This window comes from Thunnus albacares, chromosome 24 (assembly GCF_914725855.1).
Source record: "Thunnus albacares chromosome 24, fThuAlb1.1, whole genome shotgun sequence".
In the NCBI taxonomy this organism is placed as follows: domain Eukaryota; kingdom Metazoa; phylum Chordata; class Actinopteri; order Scombriformes; family Scombridae; genus Thunnus; species Thunnus albacares.
This window is the reverse complement of record NC_058129.1, coordinates 9,499,552-9,514,969: the sequence shown is the minus strand read 5'-3', so window position 1 is coordinate 9,514,969 and position 15,418 is coordinate 9,499,552. Positions and strand designations below refer to the sequence as shown.

Sequence of the window (15,418 nt, the reverse complement as noted above, 5' to 3'; positions counted from 1 at the left end):
AACAGGCTGTCTCATTCTCAAGGCTCATCCAAGAAATGTGGTCACCATCTTTTCAGATTTGGAGGAGACGAACAATTCTTTAGGTTCAGTCACATGACCATATTATCTAGTAAAAAAGCCACAAGTCACTCTTTGCTCTTCATCACTACATAGGCTGTTACAATTTTTACATTTTGCACCTGGTGACAACAGGACTTCAGGAAACAGTTCGTAAACAACATGTAACCACTGAGATATAGTGTGTTAATTACTGAGCTTTAGATGACTCATGTTACCTTTGGACAGAGCCAGGCTAGCTGTTTCCCCTTGTTTCCAGTCTTTATGCTAACATAACCAGATTGGTATCAATCTTCTCATCTAACGCTCAATAAGAAACCAGTCTAGTTTAATTTTGGCCAAAGATCCACCACAAATCACAATAAGAATCTGCACGTACCATAAAGTTACCAACAAACTGCGAAGTTTATACTCTAAGTACTTGAACACATTTTGCCAAAAACATCAAAAAATCCCACAAAAAAACTCTTAATTTGTTTGTGCATGCAAGTTAAAGTGGCTACAATCAATATATTTAATAATAAGAATGTATGAAATGACAACGTGTAATGTCAGAGATGTGGCTCGTAGTGATTAATCTATAGAGAATTATAAGCAACTCTGCAGCTCCTCTCTTTACAGAGCTTTATGGTGAGTTTCAGTTCATTGTTTAGCTGTCTGGTTGCAACTTTACTCTTTCAGTTCACTCTCAGCGCTCTCATAGCATCACTTTTAGCCACAGCAGGCAGCTGTTTTCAGAGACAAAGCTCTAAACACCCACTGTGCACTACCTGCTCAGCACCAAACGGCGAACAGACACAGTTAGCTGTAAACTAGCTGGTGAAAATAGTGGAACATTTAGCACCTAAAAAGCCAGATATTTCCCTCAGGAGTTGATAGAGAACAAAACCAGAGCTAGAAGATAGTAAATATTGGACTTATATTCACCAGATGGACAGAGACATGACTCCAAATGAATGATAATGTTTCTCCGTAACTGCTGATGTGGAAATAAGCAACTGTTTGCTAACAAGTTCAATATATCAACTTAAAAAGGTGATGATTTGTCAGTGTTTACAACTTGTTTCCACTGCTCCCAAGTGGCAAAACAATCAGTGAATGCAGGTTTAAGATAAAATCTGCATAAAACCATGACTGAGAGATGGAAAGTATATGAATAATGTAGATTTGCAGTTACCTTAATTATCTATCAAGACATCATGACTCATAACATCGAGTATCATGAAACTTGCCAAAATTGGTCAACTTAAAATGTCCGACTGTACAAGTTGACGAAGAGTGACTAAACAGACCGATAGTTTTGGTATCAGTGAGTCTAGAGGCATGAACTGATGACTGGTGTGTGTGTGTAATAGACGTTTTTCAAAACCAGTATGATTCAGACAGAGGTCCTCTTGAATTCACTGAATTGCTCTCTTGCTTTCTTCTTTCTCTGGTCGACCTGGCCTAATTATCCATGTAATGATATAACCCTGGGGGGAAAGGGGATCTCCCTCTGTCTCTCTCACACACACGCACAAATAAACTGGGCCTCCCCATTCCCACAGAAGACCAGAAAGCCTCCTGCTGAAAGAAGCGACGGCAGGGAATGAATTTCACCCACTAATTAGACTTGACCCAGCCTTGTATTCACAACGTGGAAACAACGCGGCCTTTAGAACAGAATATCATAGAATAGAAACGGTACGGTCTGTCCAAAAAAAGTTAATGTGTGCATAAGTCCTTTCATATGCCACAAACCATTTCCAAAACAGACAATGATGCTTCAGTAAATGGAGAACGACCAGATAAATGGCCTGATACCTTGAAACGGCGTCACAGCTGCAGTGTGATACGACAGACAAATGTGCTGTTCCTGCCAAGACCTTCGGTACTTTGGCTCCTTTGATACTTTATCTCCATGTCTGCTGCCTGAAAAAATGTACACTTGTTGTAAAAAGAATTCTCATTTTTTTAAGATACTATTCTCTAATATTTCTTTATGTGAGACACTGAATGTTTGTCATCGTCATGATGAAGGCTGCTTGACTGTAAACACCAAGGACAAGAAGTTAGCCCAGGACTTATTGTTCTATCCCTTACAAATCTGATATGTTGTCAATAAACCAAACTGAAGAATGAGATCTGGGTTCAGGAGCCTCTTGCTTGTTTCTGTATTCAGGAGTTGGGAAATTTCGCTAATTCTCTTGTCAAGAAATACCAGAAATACCTTTTACTAAAGAACCCACTCTACGTAAACTAGTGCAGTGCCTGTTCAAAACATGCCGACTGTTTGGCCTCTGGCCGCTACTTCAACTCATAGAAAAATGAATACAGTCAATGTGAGGTGTGAATAAGTCTATACACCAACCACATGAAAGAAATTTACCTCTATTATACACAGATTATAGAAATAATACGTCATTTTCTCATTTATGTATGTTTGCTCCAAAGATTTGTGGTTTGTCTGTAGTGGTGCTTCACAACTGCCAAAGTCTCGCAGCATATGAGACAAACTGGTTTTGAACTGCCTTTGGAAGTATTTGTTCCATTTTACGCATGTCATTGTGTATTGGGCTCTGAGTGCTTCCAAAACGCGGGTGACCTACGCTCAACAATGTACCTGAACGCCACCTGTGTAGTCACTTGCTGATCTGCTAAACATGCTGCTAACGCTGCATTTTCCGTCAAGACACGGGGTCAGAGTGTCCATTCTTGACTAAAAGCTCTGTTTTCGCTGCCTACTTTTCCCTTTTTAGAGCACTTTTCTCTGACTCGTGTCGCGCTTCGTGTACTAGAGTCAGTCGGCAGAGCCCTGAAGCTCCGTCCTGCCCCTGCACAGAGTGGAGCGGCTCACTGATCATTGGTTTATTCAAAGTTTATACATATTAAATATATCACGTGTACAAATTGCACCAAATTCAACACTGCACTCCCATGGGTCCCCAGCAATGCACCCGCCAAGTGTGGAGTCAATCAGATGAACAGTTCAAGAGATGCGCAAAGGACATACATACACACATACAGACAGAGATTCCTTCCTTTAGTAGATAGATATATGAGAATGTTCTGTATTTTCCAACTTGTTTCATGCATCGCAGACTTTGGTCCAGAGTAAGATATCTTCTGACAACTTCTGTGAAAAATGTGAATATGCATGGTCACCAGAGTATGATTGTTAATCATTTCATGACCTCCAGACCTTTCCTGTTGCTCCACCTGTAGGCCCAAATGTTGAACGATACAACTCATAATGTAATTAGTAGATCAAAGAATGATCTAATGAATCTTTTCGATACTAATGAACATATGAGTCTTTTCCTGTCGTGTACACTACTGCACAGTTATATTTTTAGTGAAGCTCTACAAAGAGTAAAAATTTAGTTCTTTCCACTTTTTGTATTGTCAGCTGAAAACTGAACTTTGCAGCCTCTATGGTCTGTTATCAGGGCTTTAAACTTTTGCTTAAAGCTGAAACACTTATTCAATTAATCAATTAGTTGATTAACATAATATTTTGCAACTGTTTTGATAACTGAATAATCTTTTAAGCCATATTTTAAGCAAAAATTGTGAAAAATGGCGTAACTTTCATTCATTTCCTCTGTTTTATGTCACTGTGAGGTAAATATATTCGGGTCTTGGACTGTTGGTCAGACAAAACAAGACATTATAGTAGGGCTGCAACTAACGATTATTTTCATTATTGGTTTTCTCAATTAATGGATTACTTGTTTGGTCTATAAAATGTAAGGTGAAAGAATGTTGATCACTGTTTCCCAAAGATATTCAGTTTACTGTCATAGAAGGCTAATTAAACCAGAAAATGTTCACATTTGAGAAGCTGGAATCAGAGCATTTTGACTTTTTATGTTACAAAATGACTCAAAACAATGAATCAATTATCAAAATAGTGGGTAATTAATTTACTAGTTGGCAACTAATCAATTAATCAACTAATTGTTGCAGTTCTACATTAGAGGACATCAGCTGGGACTCTTGTGACGTTTCATAGATAAAAGAATTAATAAATTAATCAAAAAATAATAATCTCCAGATTCATTGATAATGAAATGAATCACGTTTTTTTAAGCTAAACTGGAATTTAAAGTATGCACTTCATAGGCATGAAGGCACTTAATTTTGGTATGTCGAACAAAAGGACTTTCCTTTAATACTGATAATGACACAATAAAAATATTAAATTGTATTGTTGCCTATGCAAATGTTTAATACATTTGACTCATAAAATAATTACTTGGCTTAAATAAAAATAAAAACAGAGTACATTGTGTTATATTAGTAGCTAAAGTACGAGCTATTTTAATCCAGAACACACACACAAACATCCATCAGCAGGCCTTGTGACAGCTCTGGCCTTTGAACAGTGAGGCGGGTTAGAGCAATTATATGAGATCGATAGCAGCTACACTTAAACACACAGAGTGAGACTGACAGAGTACTCATGGATAGAGATACAGTGTGTCTCATGTGTCTTGGTCTATTTATCATTGGTATGTTTGACAGCAACTGTGTGGTGACACTGTAGCTAAGGTTAGCATGAGGTTTGTTGAGCAGTTGTGCTTAAAAGCCGATGTCACATTACAGCTAAAAACCTTTGTGATCCCTGATGAGGGTGTGTAACAATGTGTTGACTTGGTTTTCTACTGAAATCATTTGAAATTTATAAACCAACACACTCACAAACAAGTGCGTTCTTTTGTTTGTTTTTCTGCAGCTTGGTGGTTTACTCTCAGCATGCTACTCTTCTTTGTCAATTTTTTTTTTGAAAATGTAGTTTTACCTTTTGAAAAGCTACCACCAGGAATGCAATCCACAAAAAAACCTAAATGATGTTTTCTTTCTGTCTGTGGTTGTGTGAAATTGAGGAAAAGACCCTGGCAGGGGAAACAATTGGCACATTTTCAAATAGTAAAATATCTGAACTCATTTGAATGACAGTGTGCAGAGCTTCAGGTGAAATTCAGCGACTGGATTTATTTGGTGATTTAAAACATTATCTCAGCATGTGGCCACATCTTGTTGTTTATATTTTTTTACCGACAAACTAAAGAGGTCTTGGTAGCAGACAGTTTGGTAGCAGCATAATCATTTTAACAGAAACTGGAGTGGAAACATCCTTGAACCACATGACAACAGAAGCTGCACAACACAATGAACAGACGTAGGGTTTTCCAAATGTTACGTCAATCATTCCCAGTTTCTGGCTTGGTTACAGTTACTGTAAGATGGTTAATGAGTATTTTCTCCCTCCACATGTTTACAGGCACATTCATCTGTTTTATAAACTACAGTTTGTGAGACAAGATGCCACTGGTGGTGGGTGTGTAGATTAGCAAAATGCTAATGGAACCAAATAGAAGTCATGACTAACACTGATATCATCTGAGACAAATGCAACATAGATTGATTAATATATTTAACGGTCAACAATGGAGAAAGTTGTAATCCTTTAGATTTCAGTCCTGGTTGATTTAGCTATGACAGTGTTGCCATGGTAACCGTAAGTGCAGTTTAAGACTAAAGCCAATTCTCCTTGAGAAGCTACTTTGTCAGAAATAAAACAGAAGAGCAGCATGGTGGTTTATCTGTTTACACCACAACCAAGCAAACTCACAACATGTCAATAAAGAAGTCAGTCAATAATAATAAATACAACCACAATCTGATTTCATGCTGCACACGGTCACAGTCAGCACTAACTACAGTGACGAACATAGTGCATTTCCTGTGGCTGCTTCACAATAAAGTCGCCCCATGTTCCACCAGTAGAACACTTTTAATGTGAAGCTGCGGCAGAGGGATGTTCTGTTTGCATTAGCAATAAAATCAATACACCTCTGATATGGTGTAAAGAGAAGAAACAGTGAATAGTGAGGCTGTTATCAATGAGAAAGTTGCACTGGACACATACAGGCATGTGTTTTCCTGTGAATCCCTCATGCTTAGGTAGGCGATCTAAATCCAGCATGAACTCCACCACAAACAATAAAAACTACTATATAGGGAGATAAGTGCTAAATGTAAATATATTAAATGGCTATTGCAGCAAAAATGTTGACCACAAATAATGTAAAAATGGGGTTTGAGTTCATGAAAATCTTAACAATTATAATTTAAAAGGGGAAACTTCTGTTTTTTCAATCTGGACACTGTTTTCCAATCTTTTTGTGTCTAAGTGACTAAGCACAACGTGATTTAGCCAAGTAGAACGTGTTCCTGGATCAACATCCACATTGCGGTCCTGGATCAACATTGTGATCAACCAATCACAGCCCTCTGACATCATCAGTGTGCTACCATTCAAAAACAGTCCAGTATTGAGCGAGAGTGCTGCAGCTGCTAAATGGGCTGCTATGTAATCCAACGGGGCAATAGCGCCCCGTCAATGTACGTCCACTAAACGTGCTTGTTTTTGCCACTGACAGGCTCAGATTGTTATTATAAGTGTCTGACAACATTATGGGAAGAACCATACAAAGAAATAAAACATTTTAATTTACTTTTCTGCTTGATCCAGTCTGTTTGGATTCGCTGTAGGAGAAGTCTCGTTCTGAAATCTCACAAGAGTTGTTGTTGAAATTAGCTAAATATTCAGCCATGACAACTCAACTCTCATGAGATTATTTACATTATTATTTAAAGCAAATGCTGTTTATGCTAAAAAAAAAAATAAGAAGAAGAACTACACCTGCTGCACAGTGTGTGATTAATTTGAAGATGATTCTGGACAACATAAAGCCACTTTGCTAAACGTATAGATCAATGTTTTTGATAGACTTTCTTCAAATCTGACAATTTCTCCAAATTATTGATTTAAAAATTGTTCCACATGATTAAGCAAACTCAAGGAATTTCTTATGAGATGCTACATTCAGTGTCTTTCCATGAACACTTGTTACATGTTATTGATCAACTGATTGACAGATATGTAGTCTCTAATCACTACACCTCACCACTGCTCAGTTGTGTTCGATTGGTGATAAAGGCAATATGATCTGAAGGAAATTATGGACGACTAGAGAAGTCTGAAAAGCAAGACGACTGAATTCTGCTGTTCACCCTGCCGTACGTGTGAGTGTGTTTGTGTGAAAGCAGGGGGAGAGGGCAGGCGACATTTATTGACAACGGCTGCTCTGCTTGATAAGAAGAGGCATAAAATCAATCAACCTGATTGGTTGAGAGTGGAGGAGGAGGAAGAGAGTACAGAGGGCTGGAGAGGATGTCATAGAGCAGAAAAAGGCAGCTAAATATAAAAAAGGAAAAAAAAGGAGGAGATGGGAGCTTGATAGGAGAAAGTGTTGACTGTACGAGAGAGTACGAACACACCGTTTCTCTGTGGTAGTTTACAAACACTTGAAAATCACTAATCGTATATTAGTTATTGTTGAGAAAAAAAGAAATAAGTTCATAGCTGCTTGGAAGAACAGTAGAAAAACATTGGCTTCCTGCCACTGGCACTTGGACTCCATTCAGTACTGAAAAAGGGGGGATGCACGCTAATCAGATTAGTTTGTTTCTCCACTTATAAAAAGGAGACAGTCAGCGGTGTGATTCAGTCTGTGTCCCACAGCCTATTTCGCCTCTGCACAACATGAAACAAGCCATACTTCTCTTCTTTTCAGTGGCCCCATTTGAACCACAGGGGCCAGTCTAGGGCCAGCTGTTCTTTTTAAAAGGGGTCTGATAAATGAACCTTGAAACTAGAAGTGCTCATTTTAGTAGTGGAGTGGTTGAGAAAACGTCCAGACTACAGATTTATGTTCACATTAAAAAGACGCAATCAACATATCATATGTAAGTTATTGCACAATTCTTTTATTTACTTGTAGCATACAAAATATATACAGACCAACAAAGCTTATACTCGGATACCTTACGTTGACATCATAAAGTACAATATCAATGCATGTATCAAACACATGACTTACACACCCTCATTTATGCTTGACATGCAAAAAATATCCCTCAAGGCCTGCAATACTATAGTTAGTTACTAAAGTTATTAAAATGTATACAACACAGCTTGAAAACAAGTCATGAATGAAGACATTTTCAGGACCAACCAGCAGAGCTTCTGCACAGGCCCCAAACAAACACAAATCACAGACAAGCAGCAGCAGCAACATGTGATTTAACAACCAGCAAACACAACTTATTCAAAGCCTCGGCGGGCTCCACAGACAGCAACAACAACAACACAACAGCTTCAGCGTCCAGACAAACAATAAACAACAAGCTCCAAACCATAAACAACAACATAACAGCTTCAGCGTCCAGACAAACAATAAACAACAAGCTCCAAACCATCAACAACAACACAGCAAAGAGTTAAACACACACAGAGAGCCACGGCGGGACATTTAACCAGCAGGAAAGAAACTGAAGCGAGCGAAGAGACAAAGATACAGACACAAAGATAGAGAGGGTGTATTTGACTCACGTTTTTGAAGTCCATGTTCTCGTCTTTCACAGAAATGAAGTTTCATGAATGAATGTCCCACTGCACTTGTTGCGTTGACAGTCTTTTTGTTTGCTTGTTGACAGACGTCCTTCATGTCCTCTCTTTCAGTCAAACGGCAGGTGAGCTGGTGGAAAACAAGCTAGCTTAACTTTGTTTTCTGTTTAAATTAAGTTAAATTTCTATTGTTTGTCGTCTTACCAGAGTGTTTCAAGCTTCACAGTTCCGTTTCTTCTTCCAGAGACGTGTCCATTCACAGTTGTCGTCGTGCCATGACAATGCCCGCATCGAAATGTTTGATACTTGGCTCATTTTTAATCAAAGGTTGTTAACTTTCACCTGGTTTACCTTTCTGTAAGCGTCGGTAAGGGTGCAATACTCTTTTTGACCGCTTACACTGGCTGACATGCAACAGCCGTTACAACCCAGAGGGGCGCTGTTTCACTCATTTGGGGAAACTCAATGAAAAGGGGGAATATAGTATTCACTGTTCAGTGTCTCTTGTGTTGCAAAGACATGGACAGTGAATTAGTCTTGTCTTGCTTGATGCTTGAAAAAAAATTACTGCATTTTAAGGGGCCACAAGGGAGTCCAGGTAGTGGTCGTTTTCAATTTGGGTCACACTGGTTTCATCCCAATTGTCTGATACTCACCAAACAGATATTGGACAATTCTCCAATCTCTAAACGTTGTGCTATATGTATGCCTGACTACTTCTTACATGGGCTCAGAGCAGTGTCACTGGACATAAATTTAGTAAAGAATTGTCCAATATGAAAATTATGTGTTTCACACCAGCCTTTGATCCCTCAAGTCAAGTCAATTTTATTTTACACAGTGCAGAATCACATATTTATTTCACTTTTTTTTTTTTTTTTTTTAACTATGTGAACAACATATGACACCCTCTATAATAAGATGCTTGATTCAGATGAGGGAAAACTCCACAAAACACTCATGATAACAGTTAATGTACCAGATACTGTCATATTCAAACACACCTTATTAACATAAAGAAAATTAACAGAGATGGCATTAGTGCCAGCATAATAGCCACATACATGACAATACGGCACCATCTCGCATAGTTTTATTCTTGCTCAAGAAACACAGCTGGAAATTGAATGGTAATTTACAGTATTTACATATATTTATCCACTCTTTTTACATACATTATTTGCCTGTATTTACATATATTAACATATGATTGTATAGTAAACAGCAGAAAAAAACTGAAAGAGTATTTTAATTGCATAGCAGTTATCATGTGTCAAATCTACAATAATAATTTTTAATAAAAGTGTGGTTTTTTTTGTTCCTAGACATGCAACCATCCGGTGGTGTTAGTTTAAATGAGATACTTTTGTTGTATACTGTAGTATGTTCCTATTTCTCATAATGTAAAGCTTATTAAATTGCAGTGCCTGTGTGAGACGAGGAATTCAGTGGCGGCCTTGGGAGAAAACTGTGTGTGCGTACAGTATATTGTTCATGTGTACTCCAGATGACGTCTACAGCCCCCTCAGCTTTCAGCTAACTAGATGTCTTTAAGGCTCGGATTGTCTGGTATTGTATTGTATTTGATTGTATTGTGTGTCAGGACATTGACAAGAGTGACAAAGACGTGACAAGATCGGAGGACAGATGGAATAAAGTTTCTGCACCATTTCCCTCATTGAGAGAAGAGACTGAGGCTGAACTGCTAGAAAATTAAAAGAAGAGCCTGAGAGAGAAGGAGGCGAATGGCAGGATAGATATTAAAAATGTTAAAATTTTGCTTAAATATTTCAATGTGTGCCCACAAGCTCAGTTTGTGAGCTTTTCTGTTGGTGTGTGTGTGTCTGCATTCATCCTAAAACATCTCCCTTTAAAAGCCAGGCCATAATAATGAGAAAGCACTTTGAATGGACAAAAGAGGAGTCCAAAAAGAAGAAGAAGAAAAAAAAAACAATGTGTACTGAGTCATAAACAATCGGTGGCAAATAACAGCAATTTCACAGCTAATTCGTAGATTTCACGTGTGGATGCCTCCATCACCTCCCTCCATTTAATGCTGTGAATAGAGACACACGCTGACATTACAACCACGAGACTGTGTGTGTGTGTGTGTGTGGTGGGTGGAGGTCGTAGGTTTAATGGTTTAAGGCTAGTTTGAGTGTGAGTGTCAGACCTGCTGCTGGGCACAGAAATGTACACACACACACAAGCGTCGGAATAACTGCAGATGAGAGCTGATTGTTAATTAAAAATTAAATAAAATCGAAACAAATCAATTCCTTTCGATTCTTTAGCTTGTCGACTTAGCCAGAGTGCTAATTGTATACATTTACAAAAAAAAAAACTATAAACTTTTAACCTTCAGAAAACGCTGAAGATATGTGAAATGTCTCTTTCAAGTATGTTTTTGTGGCTACATTTATCATCCAAGACTCTTAGAGGGAGCATTAAAAGGTCATTTTTGGCTAAATTAAATAATCTTTATTGATACTATATAGATTCCCCCCCCCCCCCCAGTAGGATGTATCTGTGCCCCGGATGCTGTGAACAAACACTTCGGCTCTTTCCTCCAAACAGCATTTTGTGAATAGAGGGGAAGTACTTGAGGGTCTACATGTAAGTGAGCAAGATTTGACTTCAGTACAGGCTGAAAATTGCTGCATGACAGAAAACTTTCAGGACAAAAAGATGAAAAAAGCTTCACACTGTGTCGGCTTCTGATAACAAAAAAAGAGGAGAATGGCTACATTACATTCAGTAATGGGGAGTCTTGAACTGGATGAGAGCTGCTAAAGGGAGCTACAGTAGTAGCATGACGGCACCGAGGGTCCCTGTGTAGAGGAAGAAGAGGGGACCCAGGACGGAGCCCTGTGGAACCCCTGTAAACTGGCAGCATGGTTCAGACAGCTGATCTGTCTCAATGTCACCTGGTAGCAACCAGTCAGGTAGGATGAAAGTGAGAGACTCCCAACTCTTCTAGAGTGGAGAGCTTCATCTCAGCTGAGTGGCCTATGTTGAATCCTGGCGGGGGTCTAACTGGGGGTGTTGCATTTAGTCTCTAAGCTACATCCAGACATTTCTCTGCCAGTCCCATTTCTGTCTCTAGCATTTCATTACACATTCAACATTCTTTGTCACAACCCTCACAAACTCTTAAATGTGCCTCAAGCAATCCAACCTGAAGCAGTTCAAGATGAAGGAAGCCTAAACTGGGCGTGAAGAGGTTGTAAAGGACTTGGTTACACCTTAAATATCACCTCCCACCTCTCTATATATTTTAGAATCTATACTGAGTAACACACCATAAAATGTAATTAAAAGGTAGAAGACATACAACATATTTATAGTCCAAGTGTTTAGTGGTGTTCAAGTTGATGAAATAGGTGGTAAAACATCAAGACTTTGGTCGTTCTGCTCTCATTTTTAAAATGATTGAATGAGTCATTACAATTTAACTTCTGAAAATCCTGGAGAAGGCAGACTAAACAACAAAAACGCACATGGTGCATTTCTCCATCTACTTTTCACATGTGCAATTTTTTTTTCTTACTCCCAACATTTCACCTCTGACAGCCTTGCCCTAGATATTTCTCCATCCTTGTCAGACACACTAGCAGGTCTCATCGGCTGCCAGCTGTGGAGGAGAGGACGGGGAGATCAGCACAGATGAGAAGTGAAAAGGATGAAGGGAATCCAATCGATCCAAAACCTCCATCCTAATCTTGTTGACGTCTTCGGATGGTGCAGACAGCAGCCCTGAAGCAACTTTGGGGAACACATCAAATCTTAAAATTGTCATTTTTACCAATTCCTAAGTGTCATTTTCAACACAGAAGTATGTGAACACAGCTTGGTTAGATGTTCTACTCATGAAGCATCCTTTTGATTATATTTCATCAGCTTTAGATGTTTAGAAACTCTTCAGGTGTGTTTGATTTATGGCCTCAGAAAGGTCTGACACATCAGAAATACTCTACTGCATCCCTGTGGCTGATGAATGAAGTGCAGCAACAACTAAAATCTGAACAGATTTGACTATCACTCAGGGAAAAACACATGATACTTATTTTTATATTTCCACTTCTGGCTTTTATTTTCAAGCAAATGTACAGTTGTTTGCCGTCAATAGCTACAGAAAGGTTGGCAAAAATCCACAAGTAAATCTTGATATGACTCTGTTAAAAACTGTATACAAAAGACCCCAAAACTGTACATCAATTAACATAACTACATTTATATTGTATATATATATTTATATATATATATATACTGTATCTGAGTATACAGTTATTTATAGATACTGTAGGTTACGAGAAATATAGAACACTGTACATTAATACATCGTAAAAGAGAAAGATAACATTCTGTTCGAAGGCTGTCAGTTTAGGTGGTCTTGAAAGATCAGGACAGTTAGGACAAGAGTTATTGGTACAGTAAGACCTTAAATCCACCTTAATGGCTTGGAAAGTTTCTACAGCAAAGTGTCAATCATCAGACAAGACGGTTCAGTGCAAGGGTGTGTCTGAGCGTCAGCTAACACCACAGAAATCTCTTTTTTTGTCTCTTTAAAGCTATGCATACACACATACAAACAAACATGTCCAGTGTTGTTTTGTCACAACTCTGTTTGGTTGTTCGGATTCTCCTCTACAAAAATAAGACACGCATCAAATACTGTCTCCAGAAAGTAAAAAAAAAAAAGGTAACAAAGCCTTACATGATCTTTAACATACTGCACATACAAAAATCTCTTTAGTATTCTGGGTACTTTTTGTAGTTTTTTTAATCAATTCATTTGGATTCCACAGTTTTCTGACGATGGATTACATGACACAAGACAGGGAGGGGGTTAATTCTGATTGGTGCCAATATTAGGTCAAGTTTGATTGGAAAACTAAGAAACGCTCAGACAATTCAAAATACTTCTGTTTTAACACACAATAAAAGAGTCTCTTTGAGTTTTAACTTGTGGGGAGAATTCATTTTCATCTAATACATTAGATTTCAAATAACTGACTCTTGATTGTGATGGATGACATTTGATTGTAAGACTAGGACTTTAAGTTTGAGAGATGATTGTAGTAATTTTTCCCTCGCCACATGATTAGAGCTTAGAGGCCACATTTGTTGAGATGGATTATTAACATACAAGGCAATAGTATGTAAGCTGAGGTAGGGTAATCCTTGTGTTACCTTTTCTAAGTAAATCTGTTGAGTGATTATATCAATAAATGCCTACTAGCAAAGAAAAACTGGTTTCTGTACAGTTTCCGACATGACAGAGGTTCCTCTCTGTCCTCAGTTATGTTTCTTTTTTGTCGGGGAGGTTTTTCGTCAGCAATATCTTGAATAAATGAATTATTCCTCATTCATTCTGGGGCAAAACAAGCTAAAAAAAAAAAGATGGGCGCAAGTGTCATCTTTTGGTCATTTTAGTTAATCTGTGTCTGCCTTGAAGAACAGGTATCTGTCCGAAACTAATGTGAATTCAGACATACAGAAGGTGGAACAGGATCCTTGATTACATGTGTACATTCAGAGTCCTGAGAACATTAAAGGGCCAGTTCACCCAAATTACAAATGGAACATAAAAGTACTTTCTCGCTCTAGTAGTATCAAACCAATCAGATAACTTCATTTGTCCAAGTTTGGAGACATCGGTGTCTCAGATTTCTATTGCTCAAAAAATGTCCCTATGACTCTGAATAATCCACAGACTTCATTGTGAAAAGTTTTTCAAGGGGACTATTTATTTGATAGACAGTAGTTCCAATCTGCATGGCCAGATACCACTAGAGGTATGTGAGAAGCCTTTTTCTTCTTTTGGAATTTGGGTGAAGTGACCCTTTAATAAGAAAACCAGAGAGAATGAAGTTTGGAGATAATTTGAATGGAATAGTATAAGAACCCCTAACTTTACTGTTATAAATATTAATACAGCTGTGAGTGTCTTCAGTTGTCTAGAAGGAAACATACATGTAATTTTTTTTTTTTTTTGAAAAATTCCCAGTTTGTAACATTGATCGACTGCAGTTGATCGATCAAGCAGAGCTGGTACTCACTTCAAGTTTTCTTTTTTTAAAATAAAGATTAAAGACACCATCAGACTGATATATTTCCAGTGTTCTCTGACCACTTCACTCATTCTTAATATGGTAGTGGGGGGTAATTCTCGACATTTTACATCAATGAAAACAGTAAAAATAACAGTCTTCCTGGACATGTATAAAACATTTGAAATAAAAACAATAAAAAAACAGATATTAAACACAAGTCATTGAATGTTTTGGTGCAATAAGTGATTCATTTGTTCATCAATTGTATCAGTTGTGATATTTCAGTGCTGTGTTGTTTTGAATGAGTCTTGGGGTGAAAAATCTGCATATAACCAGTTTTTACATTCACCTTTTCATTCACGTATCCATTTTCCCAGTCACTCCTCAGTCATGCATCCATACATCCATCATCTGCAGTGCTTTTGTACCGTCCAAATGCCTATTATTAGCAGTAAATTTAACATATAGCAAGCAAAGACAGATTTCAACTACCACAAGGCACCTAATGTAAAGCAGCTAAAAGTATCTCTAGCAGCAACAAGGCTTTGGTTCATAGAAGTACTATTAAAATCAGAGTACAAAAAAATCATCTTTTCTGCTCTTTACTCTACTCTGTCTCACAACGGATGGATAGATGGATAGATGGCTGGATGGACGGAAGAATGGCTGAGACAGGCGAGAGAGGATGATGATGATCAGACGGGGTGGAGGTGGCTGTCACAGAGGTAGGAAAACTTCCACATCACTTCATCAGAGCGAGAATGAGAGAAAGACAGACAGAGACAGCTAGAAAGAAAGACAAAGGATACATGTTGGAAGAGGAAACTGTGAGACAGAATTCAAAGAC

At 38.1% G+C, this 15,418-nt stretch overlaps 1 protein-coding gene and 1 long non-coding RNA gene across 5 annotated transcripts in view; both read right to left on the bottom strand.

Annotated features, from left to right (window-relative positions):
• LOC122976026 overlaps nt 1-8,813 on the bottom strand; it is a 102,556-nt gene extending 93,743 nt beyond the window's left edge. For all 4 annotated transcript variants that reach the window (XR_006400787.1, XR_006400788.1, XR_006400790.1 and 1 more), the window contains exons 1-2: nt 8,720-8,813; nt 8,501-8,645 (exon numbers count right to left, since the gene is read on the bottom strand). This is a non-coding gene — a long non-coding RNA (uncharacterized LOC122976026). The remainder of the gene's footprint in view (nt 1-8,500; nt 8,646-8,719) is intronic.
• A 5,043-nt stretch (nt 8,814-13,856) lies between these two features.
• atp11a (ATPase phospholipid transporting 11A) overlaps nt 13,857-15,418 on the bottom strand; it is a 53,067-nt gene continuing 51,505 nt past the window's right edge. Inside the window, exon 32 of the transcript XR_006400950.1 lies at nt 13,857-15,357. The gene's annotated coding sequence lies outside the window, so the exon portion shown is untranslated. The remainder of the gene's footprint in view (nt 15,358-15,418) is intronic.